We start from the raw sequence: 17163 nt of genomic DNA on the forward strand, positions 1-17163 counted from the left end.
TTGTAGTACATAGTATCGAGATGTCTATTTTACAGATAAGGAAACTGAGGTTCAGCATGGTGAGTGCCCTTTGCCAAGGTCACATGGGTAGCCAAGGGCAGAGGCAGGATGGGAAGCCAGGCCTTTCTTACTCCAGAGCCTGTGACCTTAAAACCCTCTTCTATACTTCCTCTGAAAAAAAAAAGCCTAACCCAGATGAGCCCCCTCATCCCACTGACCAATATTCCTGTTGCTCAGAACCAAGTAATTGGGGCTGACAAAGGGTGCCAAGAAGTCCCCCTAATGAGCTTGTTCAGCTCCTCTTCTAAACGGTGTTCCCTGCTGGGCCCGGGGGCCTCTTCTTTCAATATTGACGTCTGTCTGAGACACTCGGAACCTGCCACGGACGGAGGAACAGATGCTGCTAAGATTTAAAGAGAGAAAGGAAGAGAAAAAACACAAATCCCCTCAACAAAGCTACTACTCAGAACCGCAGGCCCAGCAAACCCCTGTACATCTGGAGACACTGCAGTAGAAGCAGCTAGATCAGAAGCCAGCAGACCTACAAGGTGCTTGGCTGGGCTCCTGAACCCAGGGTCTGCTCAGCAGCGCCCTGGAGAGCTTGCTAAGCTGGGCAAGTCTGCTCTGGCAAAGGGGACGATGCCTCCTTGCCAGGAGTGCTCCTGGGGGAGCTGAGATTCTAGATTTCTCAGCCTGCTCCCAGGTCCTGCCCAGCCCACAGCCCCTTAGAGGACTAGAGTCAAGCTCCAGGAAGGCATGTTTCTGGACAGTGATAAAGAGGTTGGGACAACAAAACTGTCCTTTTCGAGAAGGGCAATGCTATGTAAGGAGTCCTGGCTGTGGAGTCAGATAGTTCTGGGTTCAAATCCATAATAATAAATCTGTAATCATCCATAATAAGGGGGTTATCCTCTCTAGCAAATGGGGATTTCTGCACTCAACAAATGTTCATATGCCTGGAGATTACGACATACAGAGTCATAGGGATGCAAATAAAATGCCAAACATAGAGTCTGACGCATTAAATGTCCTTAAGAAGTACAGAAACTCCTGATGCATATGCAGGTGCCACCACCCCATAGCTGCCCTGTCCATAAAGACAGTGTTACATGGCTGTGTAAAATGGGCTTCGGTGACAGAGTTTATTCTCTAGCCTAGCTGCAAACGCGGTCATGCAATCTTGGGTAGTTAATCCATGTGAAGGGTAATTTTGTGTGTCAACTTGACTGGTCCACGGGGTACCCAGACATTTGGCCTAATATTATTCTTAATGGACCTGTGAAGATTATTTCTGGATAAGATTGACATTTTATTTATTTATTTTTTTTTTATTTTTTGAGACGGACTCTTGCTCGGACACCCAGGCTGGAGTGCAGTGTCGTGATCTCGGCTGACTGCAACCTCTCCCTCCTGGGTTCAAGCAATTCTCATGCCTCAGCCTCCTGAGTAGCTCGGCTTACAGGCACATGCCACCATGCCCGGCTAATTTTTTGTCTTTTAGCAGAGACAGGGTTTCACCATGTTGCCCAGGCTAGTCTCAAACTCCTGACCTCAGGCAATCTGCTAGCCTTGACCTCCCAAAGTGCTGGGATTACAGGCGTGAGCCACTGCGCCCTGCCTGAGATTAACATTTTCATTGGTAGATTGAGTAGAGTACACTCTCTAATATGGGTAAGTCTCATCCAATCAATTGGACCAATCCAATCCAACCCAATCCAGAAATTGAGGACCTGAATAGAACAAAAAGGCTGAGTAAGAGGGAACTTCTCCTCCATGACTGCTTGAGCTGGGCTATCCATCTTTTCTGGCTTTGAACTTGAACTGAAACATAGGCTCTTCTTGAGTCTCAAGCATGCTGGCTTTCAGACTGGAACTTACTCCATCAGCCCTCCCGGTTCGCAAACGTTTGGACTCAGACTGGAATAATGCTTCCGCTCTCTTTGGTCTCCAGCTTGCCAAGATCTTGGGACTTCTTGGCCTCCATAATCATGGGAGCGAATTCTTTGTAATTAATAAATCTTTTTCTCTCAGTGAGTTATGTTTCTCTGGAGTATTCTGACTAATACACTGTACTTTCCTAATTCTGTTTCCTCATCTGGAAACTGATGAGGATCTTTCTTACTTCACGGGTTGTTGTGAGGACAAGCAGTTACGGTATAAATTACAATATAGTTTGCAATGTGCTATGAAATGGGTAAGAATAGGGAGTTTGGGGCCCAAAGAAGCACGTGACTCAATCTTAAAGAATAGCTTCTTATAGAAGGAGAGCAGAAGGAGTGGTTGATGTCCAAAAGAGAGTATGGAAAGCGTGTTTCAGGAAGTGGGAAAAGCATATGCAAAGCCTTTGAGGCCAAATAGTGCATGGCCTCATCAGAAGGTTGAACGTAGCTCAGTATTTCCAGGGCCAAACCATGGAAACCTTGTAACCAAACCATGTAACCCTTTCTCATTACATTAATGGTTTGGTCTTTATCTCGAAGGAAATGGAAAGCTACTGAAAAAATTTTAGGCACAGCAGTGACGTGAATCTAGGGATTTTAAAGAATTTATTTTAAGCTCTCTGAATCTCAGTCTCTTTATGACTAACGTCAAAAAACAGTTCCACCTGCTTCACTGAGTTTTTGCGAAGACCAGCTGAAGTTATGTACCTTAAAGTGCTTTGCAAGTCATTGAGTGCTTGGCAAACAGAAGGCAGGGTTATTAACCAATAAGTCAACATTGTTATATCAACTTCAAGGCTTTCATCCCCAGAAGTTCCTCTAACCAAAGCCACAAGTCAAATAAGATATGGGGTAAGAACTTATTTGGCAAACTCTAAAACTTTTGATGAGAGTTAGAGATTTGCTAGTTGTCTTTCCAATATTTGTGTTAATTTGGGTCTTACAAGAAGCAGATGCCCAGATGAGGTTAAACATGCAAGAAGTTTATTAGGGGAAAATACCCGTGAGGGAAAATGGGAAGGGAGCCAGGGGAGAGGGGAGCTGGGACATTCACCAGCCCGATGCAGTTCTAATCCCAAGTGAGGGGTAGAGAGCGAGAAAGAAGAGTGGGTAGAGGCATCTTGGACTGCAATGCAAGGTTGTTCAGCAAGGCCAGTGGGGAGTCCTTGAGCCAAAGTCACCTGTCAGGGGAGTCGTGTCTCTCCAGAATGGAACTGCCTTAGTATTCCTGTTGCACTCAGCCACCGGCTGGAAGCAGCCCTGAGGGGACGTGTGGCCGTTGCATAAATGCAATGATGGATTTCAGAGCACAGCAGCTGAAGCCCTAGATCCATCATGCTCCCTGCAGCAGAGATCTGAGAGGTGCATGCTCACAGTTGCCACAGTACCCAATACCCTTCTTGATTTTTGTTTAGGAATCTGCTCCTTTCCTGCTCTCCATCCTCATACCCAGGCCTGAGCCAATCAGAGCATCACAGTGCCCTAGGTGCAGCCATTGGTGCATTCACAGACACATAACCTAAGCTGATCCAATCAGAGAGAATTCAGAGTTTTAAGAGGTGCATTGGGGAAAAGACGCTCCTATCTTTTCTCTGGATTTGAACCTGGAAGGATGAAATTCAGGAGTCTCCGGGCAGGGCAGCTCACGCCTGTAATCCCAGCAATTTGGGAGGCCGAGGCAGGCAGATCACTTGAGGTCAGGAGTTCGAAACCAGCCTGGCTAATATGGTGAACCCCCCTCTACTAAAAACATAAAAATTAGCCAGGCATGGTGGCGGGCACCTGTGGTCCCAGCTACTCCAGAGGCTGAGGCAGGAGGATCGCTTGAACCAGGGAGGTGGAAGTTGCAGTGAGTCGAGATCTCGCCACTGCACTCCAGAGGGAGACTCCATCTCAAAAAAAGAAAAAGAAAAAGAAAAGAAAAGAAAAAGAAATTCAGGAGTCGAGGCAGCGCCATTGATCACAGGAGGAGAGCTCCACAATCGGAGAAAGAGAAGTTGCACACCAACATATCATTTGACCTCTTTTTTCTCAGACATGCTTGAAGCCAGGATTACTCTCATGACACTTTAACTTTGAAAAATCTGTGTATTCCAACTTTTTCATTTAAAAAAATGTAAGAGCTTTATTGAGGTATAATATGCAACAAACAGCATAGACTTAAAGTGTGCAACTTGATGTTTTGACATATGTATACACCAGTAAAACCATCTCTACGATCAAGATAAAGAACATATCCATCACTTTCTGAGTTTCCTCCTGCCTCTTTTAATCCTTCTCTCTCAACCCCTGCCTTGGGCAATCTGATTTCTGTCACTGTGGATGTTTTCATTTCTAGAATTTCATATCAATGGAATCATACAGTATATACTTTTTTTGTCTGACTTCTCTCATTCAGCATAATTATTTTGAGATTCATCCCTGTTATGTGTATCAACAGTTCATTCATTTCTATTGTTAAGTAGTATTCCATCGGATGGATACGTCAGTTTGTTTATCCATTCACCTGTTGATGGACATTTGGGTTGTTTCCAGTTTGAGGCTATCACAAACAAGGCTGCTATAAGCATTGTGTGTAAGTCTTTACAGGAACACACGCTTTTATTTCTCTTTGGTATATATTTAGGAGCGGACAAGATGAATCTGATGGCAGATATAGTTTACTTTTTTTTTTTTGAGATGGAGTCTTGCTGTGTTGCCCAGCCTGGAGTGCCATGGCGAAATCTCAGCTCACTGCAACCTCCAAGGTTCAAGCTATTCTTCTGCCTCAGCCTCCCAAGTAGCTGGGATTACAGGTGCGTGCCACCATACCCGGCTAATTTATGTATTTTTAGTAGAGGCAGTATTTCAACATGTTGGCCAGGCTGGTCTCAAACTCCTGATCTCAGGCGATCTGCCGCCTTGGCCTCCCAAAGTGCTGGTATTACAGGTGTGAACCACTGCACCCAGCCTAGTTTACCTTTTTAAAGAAATGTCAAACTGGTTTCCAAAATAGTTCTACAATATTACATTTCTACCAGCAGCATGTAAGAGTGTCATTTCTCCCAGCCTGGTGCAGTGTCTCATGCCTGTAATCCCAGCACTTTGGGAGGCCAAGGCAGGCAGATTGCATGAGCCCAGGAGTTCAAGAGTAGCCTGGGAAACATGGTGAAACCTCATCTCTACTAAAATTAAAAAAAAAGAAATTAGCTTGGTGCAGTGGTGCATGCCTCTAGTCCCAGCTACTCAGGAGGCTGAGGTGGGAGGATGGCTTGAGCCTGGGAGGTTGAGGCTCCAGTGAGCTCTGATCACGCCACTGCACTCCAGCCCGGGTGACAGAGTGAGACTGTCTCAAAGAAAAAGAAAAAAGAGTTTCAGTTCTTCCACATCCTTGCCAACACTCAATATAATTTCTTTTAATTTTAGCCATTCTAAAATAGGTGTGTAGTGGTATCTCATTGTTGTTTTAGTTTGCATTTTCCTAATGACTAAGGAGATCGAGCACATTTTGATGTGCTTATTTGTCATCTTTATAGCTTCTTTGGCGAATTATCTGTTCAAATACTTTGCCCAGTTTTTTTTTTTTTTTTTTTTTTTTCTTGAGACGGAGTCTCGCTCTGTCGCCCAGGCTGGAGTGCAGTGGCGCAATCTCGGCTCACTGCAAGCTCCGCCTCCCAGGTTCACGCCATTCTCCTGCCTCAGCCTCTCCGAGTAGCTGGGACTACAGGTGCCCGCCACCGCACCCGGCTAATTTTTTGTATTTTTAGTAGAGACGGGGTTTCACCGTGGTCTCGATCTCCTGACCTCGTGATCCGCCCGCCTCGGCCTCCCAAAGTGCTGGGATTACAAGCGCGAGCCACCGTGCCTGGCCGCCCAGTTTTTAACTGGGTTATTTATTTACTTATTATTGAGTTTTGAGAGTTCTTTACATATTCTAGATGCAGATCCTTTGTGTATGATTTGCAAATTTTGTCTTCCAGCCCTTGGCTTGTCTTTTCATTTTCTTCACAATGTGTTTGAAGAGCAAAAAGTTTTAATTTTAATGAAGTTTAATTTGTCAATTTGTTCTTTTATAGATTGTACTTTAGGTGTCAGATCTAAGAAATGTTTGCCTATACCAAGATCACAAAAGTTTTCTTCTATATTTTTTTCTAGAACAGAGTTTCTCAACCTTGGTACTCTTGACAAATGGCTTTAGATAATTCTTTGCTGTTGGGGTCATTATGTGCATTATAAAATGTTTAGCAGTGCCTCTGGCCTCCACCCACTAGATGCCTATAGCATGCTCACTCCACTTATGACAACCAAAAATATCTCTAGACATTGCCACATATTTCCTGGGTGGTGGGGTAGGGGGTGTAAAATTGCCCCCATTAAGAACTACTATTCTAAGAATTTTATAGTTTTAAGTTTTGCATTTAGATCTATGATCCATTTTGAGTTAAATTTGCTTTCATACAAGGTATGGATCCAAGTGCTGTTTTGTTTTTTGTAGTGGTTTTTTTTGGCATCTAGATATCTAATTCTTCCAGCACCATTTGATGAGAGGGCTTCCTTTTACCACTGAATTATCTTTACACCTCTGTCAAGACTCGATTGTTTATATATGCATTTGTGTATTTCTGGACTCTCTATTCTGTCCCATCAGTGATGAATATGTTGGTCTATTTTTTTTTTTTTTTTTTTTTGCCAATGCCATACTATTTGGTTACTATAACTGTAAGAGTCTTGAACGTGATTCTTCTTTATCAAAGTTGTTTTGGCCATTGTAGATACTTTGCATTTCATATGAATTTTAGAATCAGTTTGACAATTTCTACCCAAAATAAAGCCAACTGGGATTTTGATTGGGATTGCATAGATCAATTTGGGGAGAACTGACATCTTATCAAAATTGAGGCTTCTCACATATAAACATGACATATTTTTCCGTTTATTTAAGTCTTCTTTAATTTTTTCTTTAAATGTTTTGTACCTTTCATTGTACAGTTCTTTCACCTTTTTTGGTCAGATTTATCCCTAAGTATTGAATTTGTTGTAAAGGGTATTTTAAATTTCAATTTCCAATTGTTTGTTGCTAGTGTATAGAAATAAAATTGATTTTTGTATATTGATCTTGTGTCCTGCAACTTTGCTAAACTCATTAATTAGATATGGTAGTTTTATGTAGATTACATAGGATTTTCTACATAGATAATCATGCTGTCTGCAAATAAAGATAGTTTTACTTTCCAATCTGGATGCCTTTTGTTTCTTTGTCTTGCCTTATTTCACCAACAAGGACCTCCAGCATATTGTTAAATAGAAGATGTGGTAGTATATCCTTGTCTTATTCTGATCTTAGGAGATAGTATCTAGTTTTTACCATTAAGTATATTGTTAACTGTGGGAATCCCTTTTAAGATTTGTTTAGTGTTCAGTCTAGGGATAATTATTCCCCACCAATGAGTGAGACCCGTCTGTAGTCTATTCAATGTCCTGAGATCCATGAGGTTTTCCAGTCTAGCAAATGGGAACAGACACTGTTCTTGGTCCTATGTAAATGCCAACACTGTTATTTCTAATCCTTTCTGATAATTCTTTCCCCAAACTTGGGTCATTTCCTCAAATGTGCAGGCTGATCCCTCCTGTCTTGAAAATCCAAGGATACTCTTTGGCCAATCTTTGGCTTTCTCCCTCTGTGCAACTCTCTTCTCTCCACTATTCCAATCTGGGTCCTCCAGACACCTTGGCCTCCCCAAACTTTCACTTCTGTCTCCTTAATTTAGGGAGTCTCCTCGAATCCTCCTCTTCAGGCTGTAGCGTGGAAAGTCTCTCAAAGCAGTATGCTGGAGCAAACCCAGGGCTCACTTTGTTTCCTGTCTTTCAAGGTTAACTGTCCTCTGTTTCCTGAGGTCCAAAGTTGGAAAACCATTGCATCATACATTGTATCTATTTTTTGGTTGTTTGAAGCAGGAGGAAAAAAATCTCATCCCTGCTACTCCCTTCTCATGAGGAGCAGAAGTTTGTTCAATTGTTGAACTAGTGTATTCCAAGTTTGTGTTGGGATTCCCATTGTTGCTTGCAAAAACATGCCAATTATTATAGTTACATAACCTGTCTGGCCTGGGAAAGATTGAGCCAGAGTCTTATCCTGCTCTAGATAAAATGCCAGAGAATGGCCAGAAGTGATGGTAATTCTTTTCAATTATTCCAAAATAAGGGGTTTGGACAGAAAGTGTTTGGGTGGTATTGAGAGGTGGTAAAGCCCACAGAATCTGGAATTACAAAAGACTTGGGTTTGAATTCTAACCCAGTGACCTTCTAGTCATGTGTGACCTGGGAAAAAGTTACTTACATTCCCTGATCTTCAGTTTCCTTATCTATGAGATGGGAATTAATTATAACCGTACCTAACTGATAATGAGATTGTTTGAAGAGTCATTAGAATGATATCTGTGAAGCTCAGTGCCTGGCAGGTAGTAAATTATATACTATTATATGAAAATTGATAGCTGTTATTATCATTAACATGCTATGTTATACTGATCCAATCCTTTTGACAATGATCTAACTTTGATTTTGCCTTGTCTGCATCTATAACCCTAATAAAGCTTAGATTTGTTATATATTTGAGTTGGATAGGCCTAATACCCTGTCCCCCAAAATTGTGTGAGCTGTGATGTCAGCCCCAAAATCAGTAAGAATCAACAGTGGCCTAATTTAGTTGATCAAAGCTGAGAACAAAGACTTGGGATCTGGTTCCCATGCAGATATTTGGGCGCTGAATTATTTAAATTATTTGATTGGACTGTTGTGCTGAAGATGTCTATCACTGGGACTGCCCAACCACAGAGCATCCTAAAGGGAAATGACCCACCTCCATGCCCTGGTTAAGATATGAGCCCAGTAACCCTTGACTCTGGCCCACTGCTGATTGGACCACACCTGATTGGATATGAGCCACCAGATCAGGTCTGATCCAGTCAGTGACATAGGCCTTGGCCTGGTAAAGAAGAGAGGAGTCTCTCTCTTCTGGAAATTTGGACTATGTGTAGTATATCCAGAGAACTAAATATACCCGGAGACCAAAATAGTTATACTTTGGCACTGAAGTAGCAAAGTCATGAGATTGACTTCTGGCTGGAGAGGCTCTGATAGACCAGAAGCAGGCAGAGGTTTGGAGGCAGCAGAACCATGGGTAAGCAATGAAAGGGTGCCCCCAAATCTCAGATTGAAAGGTAATCCCCAGTGTTGGAGGTGTGGCCTGGTGGGAGGTGAGTGGATCATGGGGGTGGACTTCTCATGAATGGTTTAACACCATCCCCTTGGTGCCTTCTTTGCGATAGTGAATGAGTTCTTGTGAGATCTGGTTGTTTAAAAGTGTGTGGCACCTCCCCTTGTTCTCTCGCTCCTGCTCTCACCACGTGATACATCCCCTTTCACCTTCTGCCATGATTGTAAGCTTCCTGAGGTCACCCAAAAGCTGAGCAGATGCCAGCCATGCTTCCTGTATGTACAGCCTGCAGAACTGTGAGCCAGTTAAACCTCTTTTCTTTGTAAGTTACTCAGATTCAGGTATTCCTTTATAGCAACCCAAGAATGGCCTAACACACCCAGTAAGTAGAGAGAGTAGAATGAACCCACAGAGGAAACATGGCAGGCTAGAGCCCAGCTAGTCCCCAAGCCTGCTGAATTCCCAACAGTTTCCATTTCATTTCTGGCTCCTGTTCACAGCTATCTCTTTTCAAAACAGCTTTTTCTGTTTTGAAAATAACAAGTAACACATTATCACTGGAAAAAAAAATCAGAAGAACCCCAGAGAAGAATCTAAATGTAACACAAATTCTCATCTTCCCAGAACAGTGCATTTCCTTCCTGTCTTTTTTCCATGCAATCACAGATATAAATTTTTTTTCAGAAAATTTAGATCATATTATTTATTAGGTATTTTATTTGTTTACTGTAACTTAACAATGTATCATTTCCTACCACTTTAGGAGGCCAAGGTGGTAGGATTACTTGAAGTTGGGAGTTCAAGACCAGCCTGACCAATATGGTGAAACCTCGCCTCCACTGAAAATACAAAAATTAGCTGGGCATGGTGGCAGGCACCTGTAATCCTAGCTACTGGCTGAGGCTGAGGCAGGAGAATCGCTTGAACCCAGGAGACGGAAGTTGCAGTGAGCCGAGATTGTGCCACTGCACTCCAGCCTGGGCAACATGGCGAGACTCCACCTCAAAAAAAAAAAAAGTATAATTAACTGTTCCCCATCTCAATAAATATTCTCTTCTAATATTCTTTTAAATGATTTTCTAGTATTCCATCCTAAGGATATGTCATCATGAATTTATATAATTCCTTGTCATTGAAAAATTAGGTTTTTCAATGATTTTTTTCTTTGCTTTTCTAAATAATGTTGCAATGAACACAGCTGCAGCTAAATCTTTGCACATATAAGTGATTATCCCCTTATCATAAATTATTAGTAGGCCAATTGTTGGGTCAATGGGCATGCACATCTCTTAAATCTCTTACACATATTGTTCAATTACACTCCAAGAAAGCTGTAAAAATTTATATTCCTACCAGTAGCGTGTGAATGAATCTCACCCAAGGAGGTTTCTGATTGATTCTGCCAGACCTTAGAGACCACATTTCTACTGTCTGCTATATGTCTGGTATACTGTAGGCACTCAATACCTGTTTGTTGACCCAAACTGAAGTGGTTAGGTGTCCTCCTTCTATCTCAAGGAGTGACTAGAGAGTTTTCTTTCTGTTGGGCTAAGTTGAGGGACCTGTGCTCCTTGCAGCCACCACAGCACCTAACACTTTTCCCTGCATGCTCTTCTTTGGGAAAATCATTTCTTTTTTTTTTCTTTTTTCTTTTTTTTTTTTTTTTTTTTTGAGATGGAGTCTCACTCTGTTGCCCAGGCTGGAGTGCAGTGGCATGATCTCAGCTCACTGCAACCTCCGCCTCCTGGGTTCAAGCGATTCTCCTGCCTCAGCCTCCTGAGTAGCTGGTACTACAGGGGTGTGCCACCAGTCATGGCTAATTTTTGTATTTTCAGTAGAGACAGGTTTTCACCATGTTGGCCAGGCTGGTCTCAAACTCGTGACCTCAAATGATCCATCTGCCTTGGCCTCCCAAAGTGCTGGTATTACAGGCATGAGCCACCATGCCGAGCCTGGGAAAATAATTTCTAATTTCACCAGGGAATGCAGAACCCCTGGGCAGCAGATCCAAGCCAGAGATCCTCCCCTCTTTCAATCTGTGACCTCCCAAGAGTGGAGTCTGTTCTTTTCTCTCACTAAAACCAGTTACTGAGTAGAGAAAGACAGAAGAAAATGAGACAGATGGAGAGCTCATTAAAACAATCAGTTATTTCAGTGCATTTGGACATGACAAAAGTACACCAGGGTGTGCGGATTTTTAATAATGCCGGTGCTGAGAGAGCAGCCGCGGGACCGACAGGCAAAGAATGAGACATTGCTTTCTAGAAGGCACCTACTGTGATAATGTTACCTGCCATTTATGCTGCGGCAGAAAATAGACACAGAATCAGAGAACATTAAATCTGAGATAATGGGTTTTTTAATTGTTTTCAAATTTTGGATGAGCATTTTAATTGAAGTGGTTTGGAGGTTAATACAACTTTTGTATTTGATTATCTGGCAAGAAGTGGGGGGGGGGCGGAATAAAAGAAAAGTGGGGGAAATTGAGGTAGTCTTAAAAAAAGCCTCTCATAATATGTAGCATGATAAATTCCATTTCTGTACAATCGTTTTCATTATATGTGTCAGAGGCAAAATGATTTCTGTACATAATTAGCGCCAAGATCAGAGAAATGCTGACACCCTGAGGTTCTAAGTTAACCCTCTGCAGGCTGAGAGGGAGAGAAATTTTTTACTCTTTCAATAAACTTTTATTAAGAGTTAGAAGGGATCTCATACTTTGGAGTTGCCCACACAATGCCAGGCACTTTTTATAATTCTTTTTCAATCTCACAACAACTCTATGAGAATTTTCTTTTTACTCTTGTTTCAAAGATGAGAGGACTAGGGCTCAGAAAGGGTAAATGACTTGCTCAAGGTCACACAGCCGGTTAGAAAAGGCTAAGTTTTGATCCAAACCTAATTGATTCTGAGGTCACTGTAGCAGAATGAAATCTTACATACCTGGGTTCAAATCCCCACTCTTACAATTTAGGAGCTCTGTGAGGCTGGGTGCAGTCACTCACGCCTGCAATCCTAGCACTTTCGGAGGCTGAGGCCTAAGGAACGCTGGAGCCCAAGAGTTCAAGACCAGCCTGAGAAACGTAGGAAGACCCTGTTGCTACAAAAAAAAAAAAAAAATTTAAATTAGCCAGGCATAGTGGTGCATGCCTGTAGTCCCAGCTACTTGGGAGGCCAAGGAGGGAAGATCACATAAACCCAGGAGATCTAGGCTCTGTTAGCCAAGATCGTGCCACTGCACTCCAGCCTGGGCAACAGAGCAAGATCCTGTCTTAAAGAAGAAAAAGTGAGCTCTGTGATTTTGAGCTTATTATTCAATGTCTTTGAGCCTCAATTTTATCTTCTGTAAAATGGTAATAAAAATCTTAAAAGAATAGATAGACAATAATAGCATAGTTGTCTATTCATCGCTGCTTTTTTGTCTTTTGAGAATTTACTAAGGTAATTATGAAACACTTATTGTGGTTCCTAGGATAGGGCAAGTACTCAATAAACATTAGCTGTTAGTATTCACAGCAATGTGCCCCCTGTATAAAGCTTCTTACTATTTCCAAGGTCCTATGGGGAAAAGATTTCCGAGGCATGATCCTCACCTTCAATAGAGCTTACAGTCTATTGAGATAATGGACCAAGATCTCCGAATTTCCAGGCAATCTAATAAGTGGACAAAAGGCTGGTGACCAAATATTCCTCCCCACTTTCCCAGGATTTCAAATATTATTTCAAATAATATTTTCAAATATTATCGAGGATCACTTGATGCCAGGAGTTCAAGACCAGCCTGGCCAACATGGTGAAACCCCAGCTCTACCCAAAATACAAACATTAGCTGGGCATGGTGGCACACAACTGTAATCCCAGCTACTTGGGAGGCTGAGGCAGGAGAATCACTTGAGCCTGGGAGGCGGAGGTTGCAGTGAGCTGAGATCGCACCACTGCACTCCAGCCTGGGTGACAGAGTGCGGGTCTGTCTCAAAAATAATAAAAATATAAAATGAAGAAATAAACCTCTCTCTGATCCTCTCTCATTCCTTGCACTTTATTCCCAACCCCGCTGACTCCCCACTTTGGCTTTCCCTGGGTCTCCTATCCTCACTCATCAGCTCCTACAGGCTCCTTGATTTTCCTCCCTTCCTGCTGCTCAGGGAAACAATCTAACTCAGCAGGCCCCTGGGACCCCAGCCTGCATCTCCACTGGGTCTCCCTGACTCCCTGGAAAAGCAAATCATCATGAATCACTTCCTCTCCGGACCAAAGACCAAAAGCATCCTTGGCAACGTGAGCTGGTTCTGGCTCCCGACAGACCTTTTCAGATGGGACAAGCTTCAAATCAATTCCTATTTCTTCCAGGTGAGAGAGATGGCTGTTTGGTGACCCAGGAGCCCCCATGAGTCTCCTCCAAGAAATCACTTTGACTTCTACTTTTCTGCTTAGATGAGCTGCCAGCTTCTCTGCAAACTCGGATCTTTCTCCAAATAATTCACAGAAATGATTTTCCCCAAAGGCAAAGACAGGCCCATCCCCTTGTGCTGGCATCCTGCAGCAGAGCGGCATTCAGTAATTAAAGTAAAAATAATAAAGGAATAATGCCAATAATAATAGCTAACCCTTATAAGCACATACTAGGTGCCAGACTCCAGACATATAGTAGCTTATTTGGCTCGCACCACAAACTTTTGCAGTACATAATATTCCCGACTTTGTCGATGAAGAAATGAGACACAGAAAATTGGAGTAACTTGCCTGAGGGTACACAGCTAGTGAGTGAAAGAAGCTAAGATTTCTACTCAGGCAGTCTGGCTTCAATTACCTCGAGCTGATTCTATGGCCAGGCACTGTGCTGGGTGCTGGGAATATAGGAAGGGACAGCAGAAGACACAGCCCCTGCCCTCAAAGACCTTATGGTCTATGGTAGATCAGGGAGAGAGGCATTCATTAAATGCACAAACAAATCTATAGCTACAGGTCGTGATGAGGCCAGGAAGGGAAGAGGGTATGAGATTATCCTCGGGCTCCCTCTTAGAATAAGAGGAGTTTATTTGGAATTTATCTTCAGGAGAACCCAGTGGTAGCTTTTAGACCCTAGAAGCCTAGGCTTAGATAAGCCCAATGGCTACTGTTTCTTGAATATCCACCAGGTACTAAATGGCATGATTTATGCGCAAACTTCTTTCCATCATTACGAAACAGTAATCATTCTTTGTCCCTTCTCACAGATGGAAAACTGAGACTCAGAAAGATTGAGGGACTTACTCAAGGTCTTCTGCCTGAGACAGAGAGAGCCAGGACTGAATCCAGTTAAGTCCAATTCTTTCTACCATACTCGAAATCAGATTTCTCATCCTCAACATTTACTGGCATTGTAGGCCAGATAACTCTTTGTAGCGAGTGGTGGGACTGTCCTGGACACTGCAGGATGCTGAGAAGCATCCCTGACTGATATGGTTTGGCTGTGCCCCCCCTGCCTCCCCCGCAAATCTCATCTTGGATTGTGGTTCCCATAATTCCCACGTGTTGTGGGAGGGACCCAGTGGGAGGTAACTGAATCATAGGGACGGCCTGTCTTTCCTCTGCTGTTCTTGTGACAGTGAATAAGTCTCACAAGATGTGATGGTTTTACAAAGGGCAGTTCCCCTGCCCATGCTCTCTTGTCTGCCACCATGTAAGATGTGTCTTGCTTCCCCTTCGCCTTCTACCATGATTGTGAGGCCTCCCCAGCCATGTGAAACTGTGAGTTAATTAAACGTATTCCCTTTATAAATTACCCCGTCCCAGGTATGTCTTTATTAACAGTGTGAGAACAGACTAATTCACTGACCTCCTCCCACTAAATGCCAGCAGCACCTACTCCTCTTGTGACAACCAAACATGTCTCCAGACATTGCCCAGTGTCCCCTTAGGGGTAAAAGGAAATCACTCCTATTTGAAAACCACTGTTGTAGATGCCAGCTCGCCTCCAGACTGTTTCTTATCTATCTTTGTGTACCTGGTACCCAGCACTGTAGCTCAACTAAAGTTTATTTAATAATAGAATGGAAGAAAGGAGGAAAGAAAAGAAAAGATACAGGAAAAGAAAGAAAAGGAGGGAGAAGGGGAGGGAAGAAGGCCTAAGTTCACCCAGTATGTATATTATGGAAAGCTTATAGATAAATCAACCTAAATGGATTTTGTAACCCAAATTCTATTTGAACTACCTGGAGTGGAAACCAGGGCTTTAGGGAATCATGTGATAAATTCGTACATTAAATGATCAGTCTTTCTGATATGAACACATACATCTGCACGTCTGCATGCACACACGCAAATGAACATGCCCTGTGGGGCCGGGTGCCGTGGCTCATGCCTGTCATCCCAGCACTTTGGGAGGCCGAGGTAGGTAGATCACTTGAGACCAGGAGTTCAAGACCAGCCTGGCCAACATGGTGAAACCTCATCTATACTAAAAATACAAAAATTAGCCAGGCATGATGGTGGGCACCTGTAATCCCAGCTACTCAGGAGGCTAAGGCAGAATCACTTGAGCACAGGAAGCAGAGGTTACAGTGAGCCAAGATGGAGCCACTGCACTCCAGCCTGGGCAACAGAGCAAGACTCTGTGGCAAAAACAAACAAACAAACAAACAAACAAAAGAACGAAAACAAAAATGCCTTGTGGGTTTGGCATTTCCACATTAAATTTACATTGAGACCACTCCCCAAAGTGGGGTGAACCAAGCCATCGTTGTTCCCTCCCAGCGGGGAATTCAATTACCCATTTGAAACAACACCCCAGAGGTCCTTCCAATCTTCTTCATGAAACAATATTTATCAGCAATTGTTATTATTACCAAGAGGACCCCCGCTGGCCTGGGATCTGCTCCTCCACCACCCAAGAGTTCTCCCATTTCCAGCTCTTCTGGGTGTGGCCAATAATACCACAATCTCTTCAGCTCAGAATTTCCCCCGGACTGGAAGACGGCTTTCCTGTGTGTACATTTCAATCAACAGAAGCACCGGCGTTTCCAAAGCAGATGTTTCCTGTCGCTACTTACTGTGTCCTGAGCAGGTGGCCCTGTTAAAGCTATATTGTCGGACAAGCCTTTCAATCAAGGCTTTCATTCCTGGATATGAGTGACGGGCGACAGGAAAGGGAGTTCTGCTGTCAAATTCAGGCCGCAGAGAATGGTGCAACCTACTGTCTTCCCCATGCTTCCACATGCGACCAAGGTGTGTTCTTCTTGCATGGGGCACCTGGTTAGCTTAGCAGCATGGCAGGTGAGAATCACAGACATGGACTGAAATCCCACCTGCAACATTTGCCAGTTGAGTGATTTTTGGAGGAGCAACTGTAGTTTTCTGAGTCAGTATCCTCATTCATAAAATAGAGATACTCATATTACCTACCTCATGGGGTGGCTGGGAAAAATAATTAAATCACCCGAAGCACATAAAATCCTTTTAGCACAAGGCTTCACACCCGGTAAGTTCTCAATAAATGATCGCTCTTGTTTTGACAACAATCTCACATCAAGGGCACAATCTGGTTGCCCCAGGAGATCCAGACTTGAAATGAATAAAATCCTCACAAAGCTTCAGTCTAGCTGGGGAGCTAGACCTCAGCACAGGCGATACTGTCCTGACACTGTCTCTCCCCAGCTGTGCAACTTGGGACGTGGAATCTCACCTCTCAGAGGCTCTCATCACCTTGGAAACAGTGAGGGCAATTCCTGGCTTAAATGGTTGGAAGAACTTTGGTATATGGCCAATAGCTCAGAGGAACTCAGGACATGCTGGTAGCTAGAGGTACTGTCGGCCAGTTCCAGGCATCATAGTAGGAGATGATTCTTATTAAAGTGAATTGGAATCTTGGGGAAAGCAGCACGACTGGGGAGGTCATCGTCATGGTGATTTGATTTGTGATGTGAGGAATGGACTTGCCTACTTTAAATCTCAACTTGACTTGGAAGGGTGTGGATCTGTGAAAAAATAACTGAGACTTGCTTCTGTCAAGCTACTTCCTGTGACAACATTAGAGGGAATTTCTTTCTT

At 43.2% G+C, this 17163-nt stretch overlaps 1 long non-coding RNA gene across 6 annotated transcripts in view; it reads right to left on the reverse strand.

The window, feature by feature from the left end:
* The window catches only part of LOC129460424 (uncharacterized), a 73035-nt gene extending 56137 nt beyond the window's left edge, over nt 1–16898 (reverse strand). For 5 of the 6 annotated variants that reach the window (XR_010114984.1, XR_010114986.1, XR_008650219.2 and 2 more), the window contains exon 1: nt 16799–16898. This is a non-coding gene — a long non-coding RNA (uncharacterized lncRNA). Of the gene's footprint in view, nt 1–16518 lie in introns of all 6 variants that reach the window. The other variant, XR_010114985.1, reaches the window with a different exon arrangement.
* Between the last annotated feature and the right edge of the window lie 265 nt (nt 16899–17163).

This window comes from Symphalangus syndactylus, chromosome 13 (assembly GCF_028878055.3).
Source record: "Symphalangus syndactylus isolate Jambi chromosome 13, NHGRI_mSymSyn1-v2.1_pri, whole genome shotgun sequence".
NCBI classification, from domain to species: Eukaryota; Metazoa; Chordata; class Mammalia; order Primates; family Hylobatidae; genus Symphalangus; species Symphalangus syndactylus.